The sequence below is a fragment of the Pinus tabuliformis genome, chromosome 9 (assembly GCF_031772625.1).
Source record: "Pinus tabuliformis cultivar Carrire ecotype Pingquan chromosome 9, CPIR1, whole genome shotgun sequence".
NCBI lineage: Eukaryota > Viridiplantae > Streptophyta > Pinopsida > Pinales > Pinaceae > Pinus > Pinus tabuliformis.
In genome coordinates, this window is record NC_142307.1 from 282,167,754 (window position 1) to 282,186,724 (window position 18,971).

The following is an 18,971-nucleotide window of genomic DNA, read 5'->3' on the forward strand; positions in this document are numbered from 1 at the left end:
ACAACCCAACTACCCTATCATACGCGTGAGTAATCTCTCTCAGTGCTGTTCTCGGTGTACTGTAGCAGCAAGACGACCAACGGTTTATCTATGGTGAGGTTTCAAGGGAGCTAGGGGGCTTCTGATATACCCAGAGGGTACTTGGAAGATAGTTCGTGCGCAGTTCTGTCTAATGCACTACTACTTGAAGGGGCACCCACAGGGGTTACAAGGGAGTCCAACAAGCGTGACCACCTCTTGTATTTCCTGCATGCATGCCTCCCCAAATCCATAGGTTTATGCACTCAACGATAGATCCTGTGGTTTAAAGACGCTGGAACATGTCTCTAGCCAAAAAAAAAATTGCTAAAAAATGGAGATCCCACTGACCCTGGAAAGTGCTCTGATTCCACTTGTTATGCTCTTGACCTGCAAGACGATACTAGAATACCAAATATGCAAAGAAATATACCTAGAACATAGAACAATGAGAAATAACAACAAGTATTTTATTATTCAGAAAGCAATGTTCACTTGCCTCTTCGAGGGGGCAACCTCCAATAGAGCTGAGCTCAATTACAAAATAAGACACAATGCTCCTCGAGGGGAGTCTCTATCCTTTATATAGGATTCATACATGCAATACCATGGGGCAATACCATGGTTCTTATTAATACCATCTATCTAATACCATGGCCCATTTGCAACTAACTGTGGTCCCTTCATTAAATGCGGGTTAACCACTTACAATTATTAATATGGGCTTTATTGACTCTTTACTTAACTATAACTATGACTCGATCCTATTACATAAATAAGGGGGTTAGGGTTGGAACCTAACAGAAAAGAAGTCACCGTCTATTGTTATCCAGGAGTCTGAAAAGGATAATCTCTCTGAGAAAGAAACATCCCTTCATCAAGAGGAAAATCCTCAAAAACAAACCACCCATGTACATTCTAATAATATTCCAATAAACTCAACTCCCATTATAGAAGAACCTTCATTTTCTATTCAAAATCCACCTTTTCCTGAAAGATTGAAAATTGACAAAGGGGTAGAAAAAAAGATTGCATTGTCTGATTACGATATGATAGATGAATTGAAGAATATTTTTATAAAAAATCATTTGTTACAAGCTATCAAAGAAATACCAATATTTTCAAATACAATCAGGGAGTTAAGTATTAAAAAACCAGGAAGAAAAACGAAATAAGTTAAAAGAATCCAGTTAGTATGAAAAATTGCAGATATCATGTTGGGAAAGACAACAGTTCAAAAATATTTAGATCTGGGAAGTCCCATTATGAAACCACACATGAATGGTGTTGAGATTCCAAATACATTGATGATTTAGGAGAAACCATAAATTTCATGAGTAAACAAACTATGAATCAATTGAAACTTCCTAATCTTCAATATACACCTACACTATTGCAATTGGAAAATAAATCCATTATCAAACCTGATGGTGTGTTAGAAGATGTATTTGTATCCTTATATTCCTCAGAATATCCTGTTGACTTCATGATCTTGACACCCAAGAATAATCTAGGAGGACACCCATTGATTCTAGGAAGACCATGGTTAGCTACAGTTGATGCTTTTATAAGTTGTAGATCTGGTGATATGTTTATCTCTGATGGAAGTTCGACAAATAAATTCACATTATATCCTCCTGCAAAAACAATGATAGAAGTAGAAAGTGAAGCATGGATATAATATGATAATGAGAACTTTGATATACGACCAATTTTTGCTACTTCACAAATAGATGAAGAAGATCAAATTTTGAATTTAATGGAAAATAAGGAATCTTCCTCATGTTGTGAACAAAATAAAAGTTTTCAAGAACAATGTAATATTGAATATTTATCATCTTGTCAATTGGCTTTACGTTCTATGGAGAATTTTGGAAATTCTTTAATAGAATTTTTTCCAACGAAAACTTTGAATATTAATGATAATGTGGAAGATTATCAAAAGAAAGAATTAATAAAGGTGTTACAAGAACATTCCTATGCTTATCATGGGAATACACTTATATGAAAGGAATTGGTCCTAACACTTGTATGCATCATATCTATATTGGAGAAAATGCCAAACCAATCTAACAACCCCAGAGGGGAATGAATCCAAATCTAGGGGAAATTGTTAAAGAGGAATTACAAAATTTATTAAATGTGAATTTCATTTATCCAATATCAGGGATCCAGTGGGTTTCACCATTGGTAATTGTTCCCAAAAAAATGAAAATGGAGAGTATGCATTGATTATAGGGAATTGAATAGAGCTACTTTAAAAAATCAATTTCTGCTTCCTTTTATAGATCAAGTCTTGGATACATTGGCAGGGAAAAAGTATTTTTCATTCTTGGATATGACCAGATCCAAGTAGCTCCAGAAGATCAAGCTAAAACAACTTTTACCTATCCATGGGGAAATTATGCTTACCGAGTACTTCCTTTTGGGTTATGTAATGTACCTCCAACATTCCAAATGGTATTTTTAGGCATTTTTTTCTTTTATCTAATTCATGATTGTGTGGAAGTTTACATGGATGATTTTACTATCTATGGAAACTCTTTTGAAGAAGCTCTTAAATATTTGGAAAAAGTTCTCATTAGATATAAAGAAGAAAATCTCTCATTAAGCCATGAAAAATGTTTTATGATGTTCACTGAGGGAATTGTTTTAAGACATCATATTTCAAGAAATGGAATTAAAGTGGATGCATCTAAGGTAGAAGTCATTTCTAAATTATCAGTTCCAACATGTCAAAGAGATGTAAAAATTTTTCTTGGTTTTACTGGTTATTATAGAAGATTTATATAGAAATTTACAAACATAACCTCTCCACTTTTCAAATTTCTTACAAGAGAATGTGAATTCATTTGGAATCCTGATCGCCAAAGAGCTTTTGAAACATTGAAAGAAAAGATTTCCGAAGCACCCAATTTAAGAGGACCAAATTGGAAACTACATTTTCACATTTTGATTGATGCCTCAGATACATATTTAGGATTTCTATTAGGAAAGAAATATTTAACTCCTTATGCCATTTATTACACAAGAAAAAAATTTAACCCCTACAGAGTTAAATTACAATGTAACAGAAAAGGACGTTTTAGCTATTGTACATGGCATCAATAATTTCAAACATTATATCACTGGTTATGAAACCTTCATTCACATAGATCATTCTGAAATTATATATTTAATGAATAAATCAATTACTAATGGCATAATTAGAAGATGGTTATTGTTATTACAAGAATTCAATATTACTATTTTGGATAGACCTAGAAAACAAAAGAAAATTGTTGATTTTTTTAATCTAAAATCCAAAATGATAATAATGATGTTCCTATAGAAGATAATTTTCCTTATGATCATTTTTTTGCAGTATCTATTAAATCTCCTTGGTTTGTAGATATTTCTAATTATTTGGCTACAAGGAAGTTACCGCCATACTTGTCTCCTCGAGAAAAAAGGAAGGTTATTCAAACTAGTGCATCTTATTCATGGATAATTGAAGAATTTTACAAGACAGGACCTGACTTAATCAATCGAATATGTGTTAGGGAGGATGAAGTAGCAGATATATTAAAATTTTGTCACGATGAACCATGTGGAGGAAATTTTGCTGATAAAATAACTTCTTAAAAATTCTTTCTCTTAGTATATTATTGGCCTTGTCTTTATAAGGATGCCAAGGAATGTGTTAAGAGGTGTGACAGTTGTCAAAGAATGGGTAAACATGTTCCTTCAGATGAAATGACTCTACAACCTCAGGTACTTATTGAACCTTTTGAGAAATGTTCTTTGGATTTTTTTGGTCCAATTGATTCATCGTCAAGACAAAAAAGGTACATTCTTGTTTGTACATATTATGTCACAAAATGGGCAAAAGCTAAAGCACTTCCTTTTGCTACTGAAAATTCTGTAGTTTCATTTCTTTTTTAGAATATTTTCACTCATTTTGGTGTCCCAAGGGAAATTGTGATAGATCAGGGCACTCAATTTACCTGCAAGTTGGTACAAAAGATAATGGAGGAGTACAAAATCAAACATCAGAAGTCAACTCCATATCATCCCTAATCCAAAGGACAAGTTGAATCTACCAATAAATTAATTGAAGTGATTCTTACAAATATTGTGCATCTGCATATAAGGGATTGGGCAGAAAATATTCTAGAAGCTTTATGGGCATCTCGTACCACATGGAGAAACACAACAAGACAGACTCCTTATGAACTTGTTTATGGAAAATAAAGTCATGTTTCCTATTGAGTTCCAGATAAATATTTTTAAAACAGCAGCCATGTTGGGTCTTGATCTATCAGAAGCCCAAAGACAAAGAATGGAGAAATTGAATGAACTTGATGAGATATGATAGGATGTTATTCATAGAACCAATATATTCCAAAAAAAAGATGCAGGTGGCAGTACAAGTTTATCAAAGAAAGAAAATTTTATCCTGGTGATTGGGAATTCCTTTTTTATTCAAAGTTTAAAATTTTTCAAGGAAAATTTCAAACTCATTGGCTTGGTCCTTATGAGATTGAAATTGTCTTTCATAATGGAGCATTCAAAATCAGAACCATTGATGAATATAAAGTAACTTTCCTTGTAAATGGTCATATATTATGAATATATCATAAACCATTAACATGAGAAGAATTCATAATTAATCTACAAGATAATCTTTATTTGAAGTTCGTCAAGGAATATTCTTCTTCCTCTCCAACTTAGCCTTCTACTTTGCTATATATATATATATATATATATATGATGAATACAAAAAATGTATAAACACGAAAACCAACATTGTTGGTATGTTTATATATAAAATCTAGGTTGAAAACCAAGAATTCTTGGGAGCTTAGATTTTTTTCCCCTATTCTACTCCCATTTTTATTTTATTCCTCTTTTATCTTTTGAAAAATAATGCAGCTATAGAATTATCAACAATCTACAGCTTTAATAGAATTCTGCAGCTGACTTGGCAGATTGTGACCAAGGCAAATCAAGATCATGGCTAAAGAAAGTTCAATGAAGACTATAGTTAGAGTAGCAGAGTAAGACCTACATAAAGACAAATAAAAAATCAATGAGGTAAAGATATAAAGTATGTAAATATTAATTAGATAATAAAGGTAAAAACATTGAATTATGAAATAAAAAGATGAATGACCATTACTACTGCCATTCCTAATCATGATTACTCTCATTACTCACACAACTTTGATCTTAACGAAAATATCTTGTCAAAATATATAACTATGAAATGATACCTTTCTATCATTTAAAATCACTTCCTTCTCTTTGTATATCATTCCATTTCATGCACAGTCCTTGCATCATATCCATTTCACTTAGCCCTATTTCATTATCGAAACCGCCCTTACCTAAATTTTGTCTCTTCGATTCATTCCATAACCCTATCAAAAGAGAAATTAATGGATAAGGCTTCTCCAAAATGGGAGTAATTGTACACTCAGAGCCAAATGGGGCTAAATTCCTTGAAGGATACCCACAGGTCAAACAAAAGTTCTAGCAAGTGCAATGGCTAGAATTTGTGGAAAATTTTCATGGGCACGAGAAAGAAGTGACAAAATCCTTTTCTCAGGTACACGATGGCATAGAACTAGAGATTGGGGACATGAAATAAATTTTTACAAAGTCATTTGTAGTAGAAGATATCGAATTTCCAAGATTCGGGGAGAGCTAGTGTAAAAACCAAAATGTCAAAGAAAAAGACTGGGAAATCTTCCTTAAAAACCCAGGTATGGATATCTGTGTCTTTAAGAAGGGAATTCTAGTCATAGCCTTAAATAATAAGTGGAGGAGTTTACTATTAATTATTGAAAAATTTATAACTTGTGAGGGTAGGTTTTAGAACATGTTCTTTTACCTTGCTCGCTTGATTATGAACTTTCTTGATGGTAATGAAATCAATCTACCTTATTTCATGCTTAATAGTTTGAGAAAAATGGATGGAAATATGCAGAGGAAGATATAGTCCTTATATAATATCCTATATCATCATGGATTAGTGAATACTTTAATTGAACCCCATCTAAAATAGAAAAGGGGATAATTGTGAGGATTTTCTGATTAGAAATCATTTCAAATAACCTAGACCAAAAGGACCTAGTGATAAGACCAAGAAGAGTAGAAGAAAATTGCCCTCAAATCCTAATGAAAACTCACCTACACAAGAAACATAGTGAGATTAGTACTCTGATGATGAAAGCCCTCTTAGAAATGTGTTAGAAACTCTTAAGAAGAAGAATCTTAGAAGAAATATAGTCATCACTAAAATGGAAAGTTCATTGAAAGAAGAAATTGAGAAAGAAGAAGTGTTATGTCCCTATACTACTAGTGTAACCCCTTATTGTTATTAGTACAACCCCTTTATTTTATTATTGTGCCCATATAGTCCCCATGTTGTTATTATTATGCCCCATAGAAGCCCACTATTGTTATTGTTGTGCCCCTACACTATTATTGTTATGTAGGCTCTGATTGTATTAGGACCCCTTAGACTCTTATATATAAAAAGGAGGCCTTGTCATTTGTATCATCCAAGAATTGTTCATTTGTGTAATGTAAAGGAGGTTTTCCCCTCTGAGACACTGATTTTGAAGCAGTTGATCTATCTTTTCTATCTTTTTATGAGTTGGTTTCATAACATTTGGCATCAGAGCTTTGGATTCTAGGGTTTCACTGCTCCAAACAAGCCATCATGGAATTTTCACTATAACATTTTCTCTATGAAGCTTCAGAAGCTAAAAAAAAGACCCATTTGAGCTGAAATCTCTCTGAACCTTGTGTCTGAATTTCAAATCTTGTCTCACTATAATTTCGGAGATATGATCTGAGGAATTTTGGGTTTTTTCAAGCTCCAAAATTCCATCTCAAACAGGTCATCGTGGTATTTCACTTTAATTATTTTTCTATGAATATTAAGACTCTAAAATTGAAACCCATGTGATCTGAAATCGTGGTGAAGTTCGAGCCCAAATTTCAGATCTTTTTTCATTATATGTTCAGAGATATGGTCCAAGACATTTAGGGTTTCTGCAGTCGCCCGAATTACATCCCAAATAGGTGACCTTGGGAAAATCATCATAACTTTCTCTCTGAGCATCAGATTGAAATTTCGTAAGACGTTACAGAAATAGGATAGACTTTACTTTTCTGTGTATTGTTTTCAGGTCCGAAGTTCGAAATAGTGACACGTGGTGCTTCATACAGGTTCTCTCTACTGAAAAGATATATAATCAAGACATCTTGGGAGATTGGGTATAACGCTTTCTTGGAGAATCCAATTTCGATTAGACTGGAAGCATTGGAAAGAGGATGTAGATGGCTACTGTGGATCGTAAGTGCAGACCTTGGAGATTCAAAATTTCAGAGATACAATAGATTCAAGATCAAGCTGCTAAAAGCAAGAAAAAGAATGACTCGAATCAAGAAAATAGAAACACCTAGTAAGAAAAATTGGATGGATGATTTTAAGAATGTGATTGAAGCTAAGATAAATAGTTTTATATGTGCCATGGAAGCTAATATTGATGGTAGGGAAGAAAATTTGAACAAAGACATGGAATATTTGAAGAAATACATGGAAGTTTTGAAGGAAGGTGGTGGAAAAGGTAGTGGAGAAAACTCATGATGAGAAAAAAATAAATGTTAATCATGATTTCATAGAGTATAACATTGGATTGAAGACCTACCATACTCTAAAGATAAATAGGAGGAAGTTTGATGGCAAGGATCCCATAACATGGATACTGCAGATGGAGAAATATTTTGCAACTGTTACAAAAGGTATGTATTGCATCTTTATATTTAGATCCGAATCAATTTTTATGGTATCAAGGACTTTGTTCTTGTAAACCACTTGTCATCTGGTCAATTTTCACGGAGGAAATGATAACCCATAATTCTATTCATTGTAAGATACAAAAGGAAATGAATTGCTTCCTATATCCAGCACTAGAGTGTCAAGTAATGGTTGCAAATGGAGGAACAATAAATTTCTCTAAAAAGTGCCATAATATCAAGCTATCCATGGGAGAATATGCCTCGAATAGTTCAATGTTTTCCATTCCAATGGGTGGTGCAGATGTTGTACTAGGAGTTCAATGGTTACAATCTTTGGGTACGATAGCTTTTAATTTTCAAGAACTTTTCTTGAATTTTTTTTTTGGAAGGAAAGGAGCTTGAATTAAGGGGTATCGCAAGGAAACTGGGAAAAATAATCATCTCTAACATCATGACAAATATTCTAAATAAATAACAATGGGGCGAAATCACATAATTATGTTCACTAGAGGTACCCACATCGAAATCATCTATTTCTCCAAATCTCCAAAACATTTTGGACAATCATTCCAAGGTATTTGAGACTTCCAAAGGCCTCTCACCTATTCTTGATCATGATCATGCTATTCATTTGATTCCAGGAAGTGTTACCCAAACATCAAGCCTTACAGATGTCCATATGCCCGAAAGAGTGAAATTGAACGTATGGTTGCAAAATTGCTAGAGGTTGGTATAGTTCAACCTAGTCAAAGTTCTTTATCTGCTCCAATGGTATTGGTACACAAGAAGGATGGATCATGGTGCATGTGTCCAGATTATAGGGCGATCAACAAGATTTCTATTAAAGATAAATTTCCCATTCCTGTGATTGATGAATTATTGGAAGAATTACATGGAGAAATTTACTTCAACAAGTTGGGTCTTCATTCAGGATATCATCAAATCAGAATGAAGATTCAAGACATTCCAAAAACAACATTTAGAACTCATGTGGGTCATTATGAACTTTTTATCATTCCTTTTGGCCTTACCAATGCACCTTCTACATTTCAAGGTTTGATGATTTCCATTTTCAAACCCTTACTTAGAAAATTTGTGTTAGTATTTTTTGATGATATATTAATCTACGTCAAGTCTTGGAAGGATCATGCTCAACATGTTGACAGGATGCTCAAACTATTGGAGGAGAAACAATTATATGAACAAATCTCCAATTGTTTCTTTGGAGTACAAGAGGTGGAATATTTGGATACTCGCTTAGCTCACATCTCATCTTATCATCATGAATCTGATGGGAAAACTGCAATAGTGAAAAAATGTTTGGAAGGATATCTTCGTCACTTTGTATCTGATAAACAGGCATAATGGGTCAAGTGGTTTCCCCTAGTTGAATGGTGGTATAACACTTCCTTCCATACTACAACAAAAATGACCCCATTTATGGCACTTTATGGATATCATCCACAGTCCATCACATTATCTTTAAAATAAAATTATATTGTTAAAATAGTGGAGGATCACATTAAGCATCAACAACAAGTTCTCAAACTCTTAAAGGATAACCTCACTTTGGCGCAGAATAGAATGAAACAACAGGAAGATCAACATCGCAGTGAAATAAGTTTTGATGTAGGTGACTGGGTATTTCGATGAATACAACCATACAAACAAATGTCCCTCAAGCAAGCTAAGAAGGATAATAAATTATCACCAAAGTATTATGGTCTGTACAAGGTGTTACAAAAGATTAGTACTATGGCATACAAATTGGAGCTTCCTGCATCTTCCCGAGTGCACCTAGTTCATGTTTCATACTTAAAGAAGGTTATAGGTGAGAAGATCCCAGTTCAAGCAATATGGCCAGAACTTTACGAGGAAGCAAAATCATATTGGAACCTGAAGCAGTCACAAAAACAAGAAATCGACAGCTACGAAATCGATCAATTTCAGAGTATCTCATCAAATGGAAGAACTTACCCGTCGAAGATTCCACATGGGAGGACGAGAATTTTATACAGAAGCATCCAGAACTACTCAAGCGTTGAAGACAACACTTTTTTAAGGAGAGGGGCATGTTAGGTCCCTATACTACTAGTGTAGCCCCTTATTGTTATTAGTGCAACCCCCTTATTGTATTATTGTGCCCATATAGTCCCCATGTTGTTATTATTATGCCCCATAGAAGCCCACTATTGTTATTGTTGTTCCCCTACAATATTATTGTTATGTAGGCTCTAATTTTATTGAGACCCCTTAGAATCCTATATATAGAAAGGAGGTCTTGTCATTTGTATCATCCAAGTATTGTTCATTTGTGTAATCTAAAGGAGGTTGCCCCCTCGAAGAGGCTGATTTTGAATTCATTGATCTATCTTTTCTATCTTTTTGTGAGTTGGATTTATAACAAGAAGTTAAAAATCATCCCCGAACTACTGAAAAACCACTATCAACTATAAGAAGAAGTGCAAGACTTAATAAACCACTGCATGCAAATTCTCAGCAATCTCCAAAATTTGTCAATTTAGAAGAAGAGGAGGAACTAAGAGTTCCATCATGAGTTGCCAATCCATCTAGAAGAACTCTAGAAATTGATCCTATTCAGAAAGAAATATACGACTACGTAGAGTCTCAAGAACAAAGAGTTATGGAAAAGACTATTGAATCATCCTCAAATCGAGAAGAAATTATTCATTTTGATCCTCTAGAAGAACCCCAAATTGTAAACACTCTTAAGGAGGAAATCTATGAATTGGAAGTACTAAATATACATTTGAAGCAGGAGAATGAAACTAGAAAGGTACAAAATGAAATTCAGAGAACTTAAAATGACAAAATCCTATTACAACTTGTTTTATGGTATGATAAAAATAAGAAATTGAAAACTAAAAATCAAATTCTTAAGAAAAAGGTGACAAGTTTGCAAAACAAAATTTTGATGAAGAAACCAAGGATGGTAGCAGTCCGTGCCAGGAAAACAAAGAGAAATAACTTAGATGTCCTTGATCGGGCTTCTAAATATGCTCAATGACAAAGAAAGATTACAAATTTTGAAATTTTCAATGAGGAAATGCAATGCCTTCTTTGTGGAGGAATGTTGAACCCCAAAATTGCCTTTTTTTAACCACTTTCCTACATTCCATCCTCCTTTTTGACTCTAATAACTCTAAATTGGGCATCAGTTTACAAGGTCTATGACATAGTAGGTATATAATCATATTTTGTTTACAGGACCTTTAACAAGTAAATGAACACAGCAAGATTGCGGAATTTTGAACTGGAATTTTTATTATATGGATGCAGATATTACATAAGAAAAAATCTCCTTACAGAGATTGACTGTCTACGCATTCACCGGACTTTATACCGTTCTCAAGGAACAAGTATTACCGGAAGCTCCTGGCAATAGACAGGCTCTGCCTCAGAGATTACAGACAAACTCTCAGACCTTCCTAATGGTTCAGCCACTTTAGGTTCTCACCAGTGCCGAGCACACTGATGCGCAGGCTTCCAAACCAGACTCTAAGACTTACAAAACTCTTCGTGATGCAAGCAGATCAGACACAAATGTTCGCAGATGCAGAGCAGGAAAAGTTTATGACTCTAAACTCTCTCGACCCGAATGAATCTTACTTCGCAGCTAGCTCTTATTTATAAGCTGGAAGGGAATAAACATTCATGAGTGCGCTATGTACAGACTGATGACTCAAAAACACAAGTACTCAAACAGATCTGAGTAGATCGCCGAAAGCAAGATTCGGGCATAGGACACTATCGTCCTATGTTATCTCGTCCCTACTCTTTATCAGAGATCCCGAGGCATGTGGGGACCGAATCTTAGTACCAACAAACTATTTACACAGAGGAAATTCATCAGTGAACCCTCGAAAGACTTAACATGTCATAAAAGATGAGATTTGCAAATCCCATGGTTTGTACAAAGTGGAGATTCCAGAGCGAGGGAATCCACGAAAGCTCGTCTGGCACCATAGTCGGCCAGAAAGACGTCACTCAATCCATAGTATAGTATTCTATCTGCGGATGCGTATAATGCTGATATCTGAATCTTTCAATCAGAGAATTATTGAAGTATTGTACTCTTATTTCTTTCTCTGATTCCCACATTTGTGAAATATTTTGGTTGGGCGGTTCCAAAAAGTTGATAGGTTGGAAAGGATTTGATGTGATATCAACCTGATGGTGGAAATCTTCATAATTAGTACTGTGAGATATCATCCTTGCCTTGTACTGGTTTGTAACAAACCATCTGATGTGACCGCAGCGTCGAATTGCTTGTAGAAAAGATAGATCACTGATGTCGGCAACATTTTTCAACATCTTTGTATACAATTCCATTCATATGGGAAAATGGTTCACTGAAACCAGGGATTTTAAGCATATGGAGTGTATATGGTTTGGTGATTAGAGCTGAAAGACCATATATCTGCCACCACTCAATGAACCATTCTGGTGTAGGATCTTATTGTTCCAAGGCTTCTGCTGACAAATGAGGACTTTATAGAATAAAATAAATTGGTTGAGCAATTTTGGAGATTCATAGCTGTATAGAAACATTCCTTTTGTCTGTCAGGGTCATAATTTTCTCTGTGGAGAGGATTATCAAACCTTCTCAGTGTGATGTGGCAGCTTGTCATCCGATCATCATCCTCATCATCTCTCTCAAGAGTATAGTGTATGTTGTCAATGTATTCCAGATAGTCTAGAGCATCCACTGCTTCTTGGTTCATTTCGTCTTGCATTGTTTCTGTCCATAGGTAAGGAATATCTTCTCTATGTCTGATTTCTTTGATTGGGTACCAATCTACATCATGGATAAGTACTGGAGTTTCAAGCATATAACTTACCCAACCATTTGGTGTTTCTATTTCAACAGTGCTTTCCCTTCTCCTGATATAATTGCAATGCAGACTCAAAATTGAATGTTCTGACAGAAATTCTCTACTCAGCATATCTGCGAAATTGTTCTTATCACCTTTAACAAATTCAACATCAAAATTGTACTGGCTTAACTGCATGATCCACCTAACCATAGCAGCATCCTCAAAATCACATTTATGAATTGCAAATTTCAATGCCTGGCAGTCTGTCTTAACAGTGAATTTGGTGTAGATAACAAAATCCCTGAATTTTTCTATTCCTAAACAAACTTCTCTGAGTTCTTTCTTCAAACTTGACCAATTCAATTGATTTTTTGCCCATAATCCAGATGCATATTGGCAGATTTCAATCTCACTTTTGTTGCTGGGATTTTTCTGACATAAAACTGCTCCCCATCCTTCATAACTGGCATCTGTCATAATGATTTTTTCCCATTCTTCTCTGATAGGGGAGAGTGGCTGAATATTTCTGACCTTTTCTTTTATTGCCCTGACTGCTTGTGTGCAATCATTATTCCATGGAATTGAATTCTTTTGAAGCCTTTTGTTCAATAATTTCCTTTCTTGTGCACAATGCTTCAGAAACTTTGAAATATAATTCAGGCTTCCCAAAAACCTTTGTAGTTGAGTTTTGTCCTTGATTTCATCAGGGAAATGATCAACAAAATTTAAATTTCTTTGGATTACAGTATAGGATCCGTACTGTATATTGTAACCCAAAAAGTCTATCATTGGCCGGAATAATTTCATCTTAGATTCTGATAATACTATACCCATTGCTTTAACCCTGCGAAGAAAGATTTTCAAATGTTTGATATGGTCAGCAATATTATCAGAATGAATTAGTAAATCATCAATATATTTCTTCAAAAAACTTTCCATTCCTTCGAAAGTTTTATCCATTATTCTCTGGAAAGCCGAAGGAGCATTAATCAGGCCAAATGGCATGATATTCCATTCATAATGCCCTTCTGGTACAGAGAACGTTGTCTTCCATTTATCATCTTCTTTAATTCCTACTTGCCAGAAACCAGATTTGAGATCAAATTGGAAAATATCTTGGACTTTGATATCTGAGCAAGTATGGAAGATGGCTTTGGCAAAGGATATGCATCATAATCCAGAATTTTATTCAGAGGTTTATAATTCACAACTAACCTTGGTTTACCTCTGGCAACTTCAGCATGCTTATTTACATAGAATGCAAAACATGCTATGGGGCTTTTACTTTTCCTGATAAGCCCTTTCTTCAAAAGATATTTGATTTCTTCTCTGCAGAGTTTCATTTGTTCTTCATTCATTGCCACTGCTTTAGACCTTCTTAATTTTCCACTGAAATCTTTCTTGAGAGGAAGTTCTACCTCTTGTTTCTTAATATGCCAAAAGGCATTTGGATCATCTGAACAACATTCTTTAAACTGGGAAGTGAGATTTGCTATCTCAGAAGCATACTTTCCGTTATCTAGATGTTCTTCTGTTTTCAATACTTCCCTTTTCACTTCCATCTTTGCCAAAAGATTTTCCATTCTTTCAACTCTCTTAATCCTCATTGGAGAATTAGAATTGATAAATGGGAAAAAGACTTCCTTATTATCAAAATTAATAAAATATCCATACCTCTGGGTTCTTGCATCAAATTTTGCTCCATGCATGCTGAAATTCTGAAAAAATGGTGTCCCGAGGTACATTGCACAATCCAGTCCTGGAACAACAGGACAAACCAAATGAACTCCTATTTTGTCTGTGAGCATAACATCAATTTCTGCTTCATGCTTTGTGGGAATGTCTCCACTTGCTGTGATCACCCTTGGACATGTTGTTGGCCTTCTGTGATGCATGCCAACTACTGTATCACTTACGATGTTTAATCTGGAACCAGTGTCCATAAGTACCTTCCAGAATTCATATTGGTGTCCAAACTTTACTTTCATTTTTACACAATACATGACATCTCTATTCATGCTATTGCATCCAAAATCTGTTCTTGCTACTTCTTCTTCTTCTTCTTCTTCTTTGTTATACTACTGTTGAACTGGCCCTGTATGATAGGTCCAGTTTTCTGTCTTCCCTGAAATAGGATCTTGTGATGAAGAAGCAAAAGGAGCTTGTGCATTTAACATCTTTAGGCTTAACTCATTGTGCCTTTCAACACACAATTTTCTATTCTATTTGATTGTTTTTCTTAATTCTTTTATTGCCTGATGCACTGCAGGTAAAGTCTGTGGCAAGTCTTCTCCAAAATCTTCATTCTTAAACTGTCTGGTTAAGGCTTCAACAGAAAAAAGAGTAGCAGGAGGCACATACCCTTTATTTGAAGAATTCTTTGAAGTAGAGGGTGCTTTCTTCAAATGTTCTGTCAGCAAAGATCTGTACATTTATTTCATTTGCGGATATATAGCAGCCATCATTTGTGCAAAAATATTCTTACTGATTTCATCATAATCAGTCTTCATCATCCTGACTGCATTGCATGTACAAATATCAGGATCATCACAATCACAGGATTTACATTCTGTACAATGGGGATCATTACAGAATTCTTCATCTGAATCAACAAAATTAAATTCATTTTCAGATTCTGAATCAGAAGATACCAATTCATCACAGCTACTAGGAAGATAGAATGAATTTATCTTTCCTTTCTTATTTCTATATTGGACTTTCTTTTTAGAAGAGTCTTTCTTTTTATTTGGACAATTTGGAGCTGTGTGACCCTTTTTGTTACAGTTGTAACAAATTATTTCTCTATCCTTAGAAAACATCTTTGTATGCTTGTAAGGTTTTGCTTTGTAATGTTTTCTTTTTGGCTTATCTTGGGAGATCTGGGAATTATTCTTGAAATGTCTCTTTCTCCTCTTATTCCCCTCATAATTTCCAGCTTTACCAAGATGCCATTGTTCGCAGAGCTGTTGATATCCATGTGGCTTTTTAGGGTTGGTTGCTGCTCTTGCAATTTTCATTTGTGAGCACAATTCTACAATGATTGCTTTTACATCTTGTCTGATTATGCCAAATTTATAGTCCCCAACCTTCCCTGGTAATTTATTGACAATAGCTGAAGAGACCCATTGGGGAAGGGATGCAACAAAAATTTCCTTCCATTTTGGCTCAAGAATGAGATCTGGAGTCAATGTATGCAGTCTGTGAAGGAATTCATTAAAATATTCATCAAAATGTTGCATATTATGCAACTTCATGGCCAGCAAGGTAATGGTTGTAATATCATTGGTTATCTGAGGAAAACCAATGAAATTGACTGTAATAGCATAAAGAAGCTTTCCTATCATATTGCTGACAGGAAAACTAGTGATAGGATCTATGTGAGTAGATCCATCTTCATTTTGGACGACTGCTTGTTCCCATCCTGCAAGGAGACTAGGATCTTTTAATGTCTCAGCTTTTAGCCAAGAATCCAATGTTCCTTCAAATCCTCCTATTATCCTCCTTGTTGCATTAATAGGTCCAATATCATCAGCAAGATAAGTCCTATAACATACAAGCATGGAATGTAAAACAGACATAATTTCAGCCTCTGTGCAATTATCAATATTCCATGAGTAGGTAGAATTTTCAGACCAATCCTTATGGTATTCAGATTTTATAAGATCTCTTCTATCAGGAGCAGGGTTCCAAGTAGTCTCCCATCTTGACCTAGATGATGTAGCATTGACTTGATCCTCATTATTAGGTTGCTCCTAGTCTTGATCTGTCAAAGATAAGTTATTGATACATGTTTCAAGCTCTTCAATTTGAGGTTCTGCTTCTATCTTGTGAAGAGTCATATCCCCGAAAGATGTTTCTGTCTTATGGAAACTTGTATCAAAACTTTCTTCTTCTTCTCTAGTGTAAGAATCTTCAGACATGAAATTAGAAGATTCTGGTTTGCTGGATCCTTCAATTTCTTTGGATTGCTTTATGGCAGGATGTGGACTAAAGAAACTGGGATTTTCAAACAGAGAATATGGATGAGAGGAAGTCGGCGGTGGAAAGGTTATAGAGTTATGTCTTCTAATAAGGTTTTCCATAGAAGGAGTAATAGAATATGGAACAGAAGTCTTGGGTTCTGAAAATATAGTTGCAGATTTATAGGCCTCAACCCTAGGCTTCTTTTTCAAGGATTCTATTCCTTGAGTTACTTCCCATACTTGTTTTTTTACAATATCCAAAGAATTACTAATCTTTACAATTTCTTTTCCATGAGCAGTGGTAGCATCATGGGTTTTCTTATCTATTTGTCCTGTTTGTAAAGATAGTCTGTCAAGACTCTTGGCTAGAGCCTTATCATTTTCTGCCAAAGTTGTAACACTGTTGTTCAAACATACTGTATTGTAATCTTGTTTTCTAAGAATACTTTCCAGCATGGTCTTCATCTCAGAATTAACAGTTTCAATATTTTCAAATTTAGAGCTGACAAATTTCTCAAGACTGGATAAAGCTAAATTTGTCCAATTAGTAGCAGCCACAGCATCTCTTGCTACTAGGTTAGAATCATCAACATGAGATGGAAGTAGTTTGTACAATTTTCCATCTTGGTTTCTTATCACAAAATTTTTCCAAGGAGGAAACTCTGTGTCTGTTTCTAAAAGGCTCCCATCAAGGAGTTCCCACTTGTGCTTATTTGGGGTCCCAGTTCGCATCATGTTTACTTGGAACTGAGAACATATTTTCCTTAGTAGTTTTTCTCCTTCTATTTGAACAGAAATCAGAGATCTGGGAATGTTTGACTTGTTTAGCATACTCTGAATCTTTGGCTGAAAAACATGTGCTTTCAAAGGAGGAGGAATTACTACTGGATTTTCTTTCAGTTTTTCTTCTACAAATTTTTCTGGATCCTTGATTTTTTTCTGTTTAGCCTGGTTCCTGAATTGCTTCATCAAGGATTGTTCTATGATATTTGCAGAAGGATAATACCATTCATAGAATGATATCCATTGATTTTCTGCCTTCATCCATTCTTTCCATTTTTCAACATTCTGTCTGTTGAAGGCAGGACGATCATTTTTTGGAAGAAGCATTACTTCTTCAAAATACAAATGTTCTTTCTCATGTGTAAACATATCCCAATTGAACATTTTCTTTTTCCATTGATCATCAGGATCATATGGACTGATTCCTTTAAATATTTTAAAAAAAGCAATTATCTCTGAATCAGAAGGAATTTCAACATGCCTTGGAATTTTATCAATGGGATTTCTTCTGTATTCAGGAATAGGTGAAGAATCGACATAGCCTAAACCATAGGTAGAAGAACTGGATACAGTATGTACAAGTAGCTCTTCTTGCGGATTAAAAAATACAACCTTTTTGTAATTCTCTTCAGATGAGTCAGATGAAGGAGTGAATCTGATCATGTTTATCCTATGACGGTCTGACGACTCCCCATGTGGAGTTGGCGGTTCTGAAGAAAATTGACAGAATGTCTTGGAGCAGTGCGGATGGTCACAGACTGAACTAAAAGGCTGGGATGAGCTTGGCTGTGAAAACATCCTTCTGATAGAATCATACACTGCTTGATCTATTACAAACTGTGGAGGTGCAGGAGACTGACCAGGATGTAACTGACTGATTGTAGTAGGAATTGCAGAGACAGAAGTAGAGGGTCCACCATGCTGAATTGTGTTAATTCTAGGAAACCGTGTGGTAACCTTTCCATCTACCTCTGTTATTATTGACTGTGCAGTAGCAACAGGTTTATTTGTGGGTTTTCCCCAATTAGTTACCCAGTCATCAGGAGGACATAAATCATTTCTGGAGACGTAGACTGGTGCTACTGGATTACAAGATGAATCATACTGGATAAAAGTAACTCGGCCTTCATCTTTATCAGGGGTATGCAAAACAGCAGGGATTGTTGTATTATAAAACCTAACACAGGTAATATAAAAAATGGCCAAATTTTTTGATTTACTTTTGAAATTTTCATACCCAGCAGTCTGGATACCTAAGGTTAGGCATTGCAGGACATTTGGGTCGTCAAGTGCAACAGAGAAATCTGGAAAAACATCATACTGTACTGGGCCTTCAGCAAGACTTGTTTCGATGCCTCCTATCATAGCCTGTGTAAATGTGGTCCATCGATTATCAAATAGGGCTGAGAACACATAGGCTTTTTGTCCTTTTCTGTGTAATGCATTCAGTCCTATCCTCACCATCCCCAGATGGACATACTGGTAGCCAGCTTTGAGGGCTGATTTTATATGTTTGGCTTCAAGGAGAGATATAGTCAACATAGCATTCAAAGTTAAATCTGCTTTGATGGATTTT

At 35.1% G+C, this 18,971-nt stretch overlaps 1 pseudogene; it reads right to left on the reverse strand.

Annotated features, from left to right (window-relative positions):
* LOC149148276 (DEAD-box ATP-dependent RNA helicase 22-like) overlaps positions 1 to 18,760 on the reverse strand; it is a 42,892-nt pseudogene extending 24,132 nt beyond the window's left edge.
* Between the last annotated feature and the right edge of the window lie 211 nt (positions 18,761 to 18,971).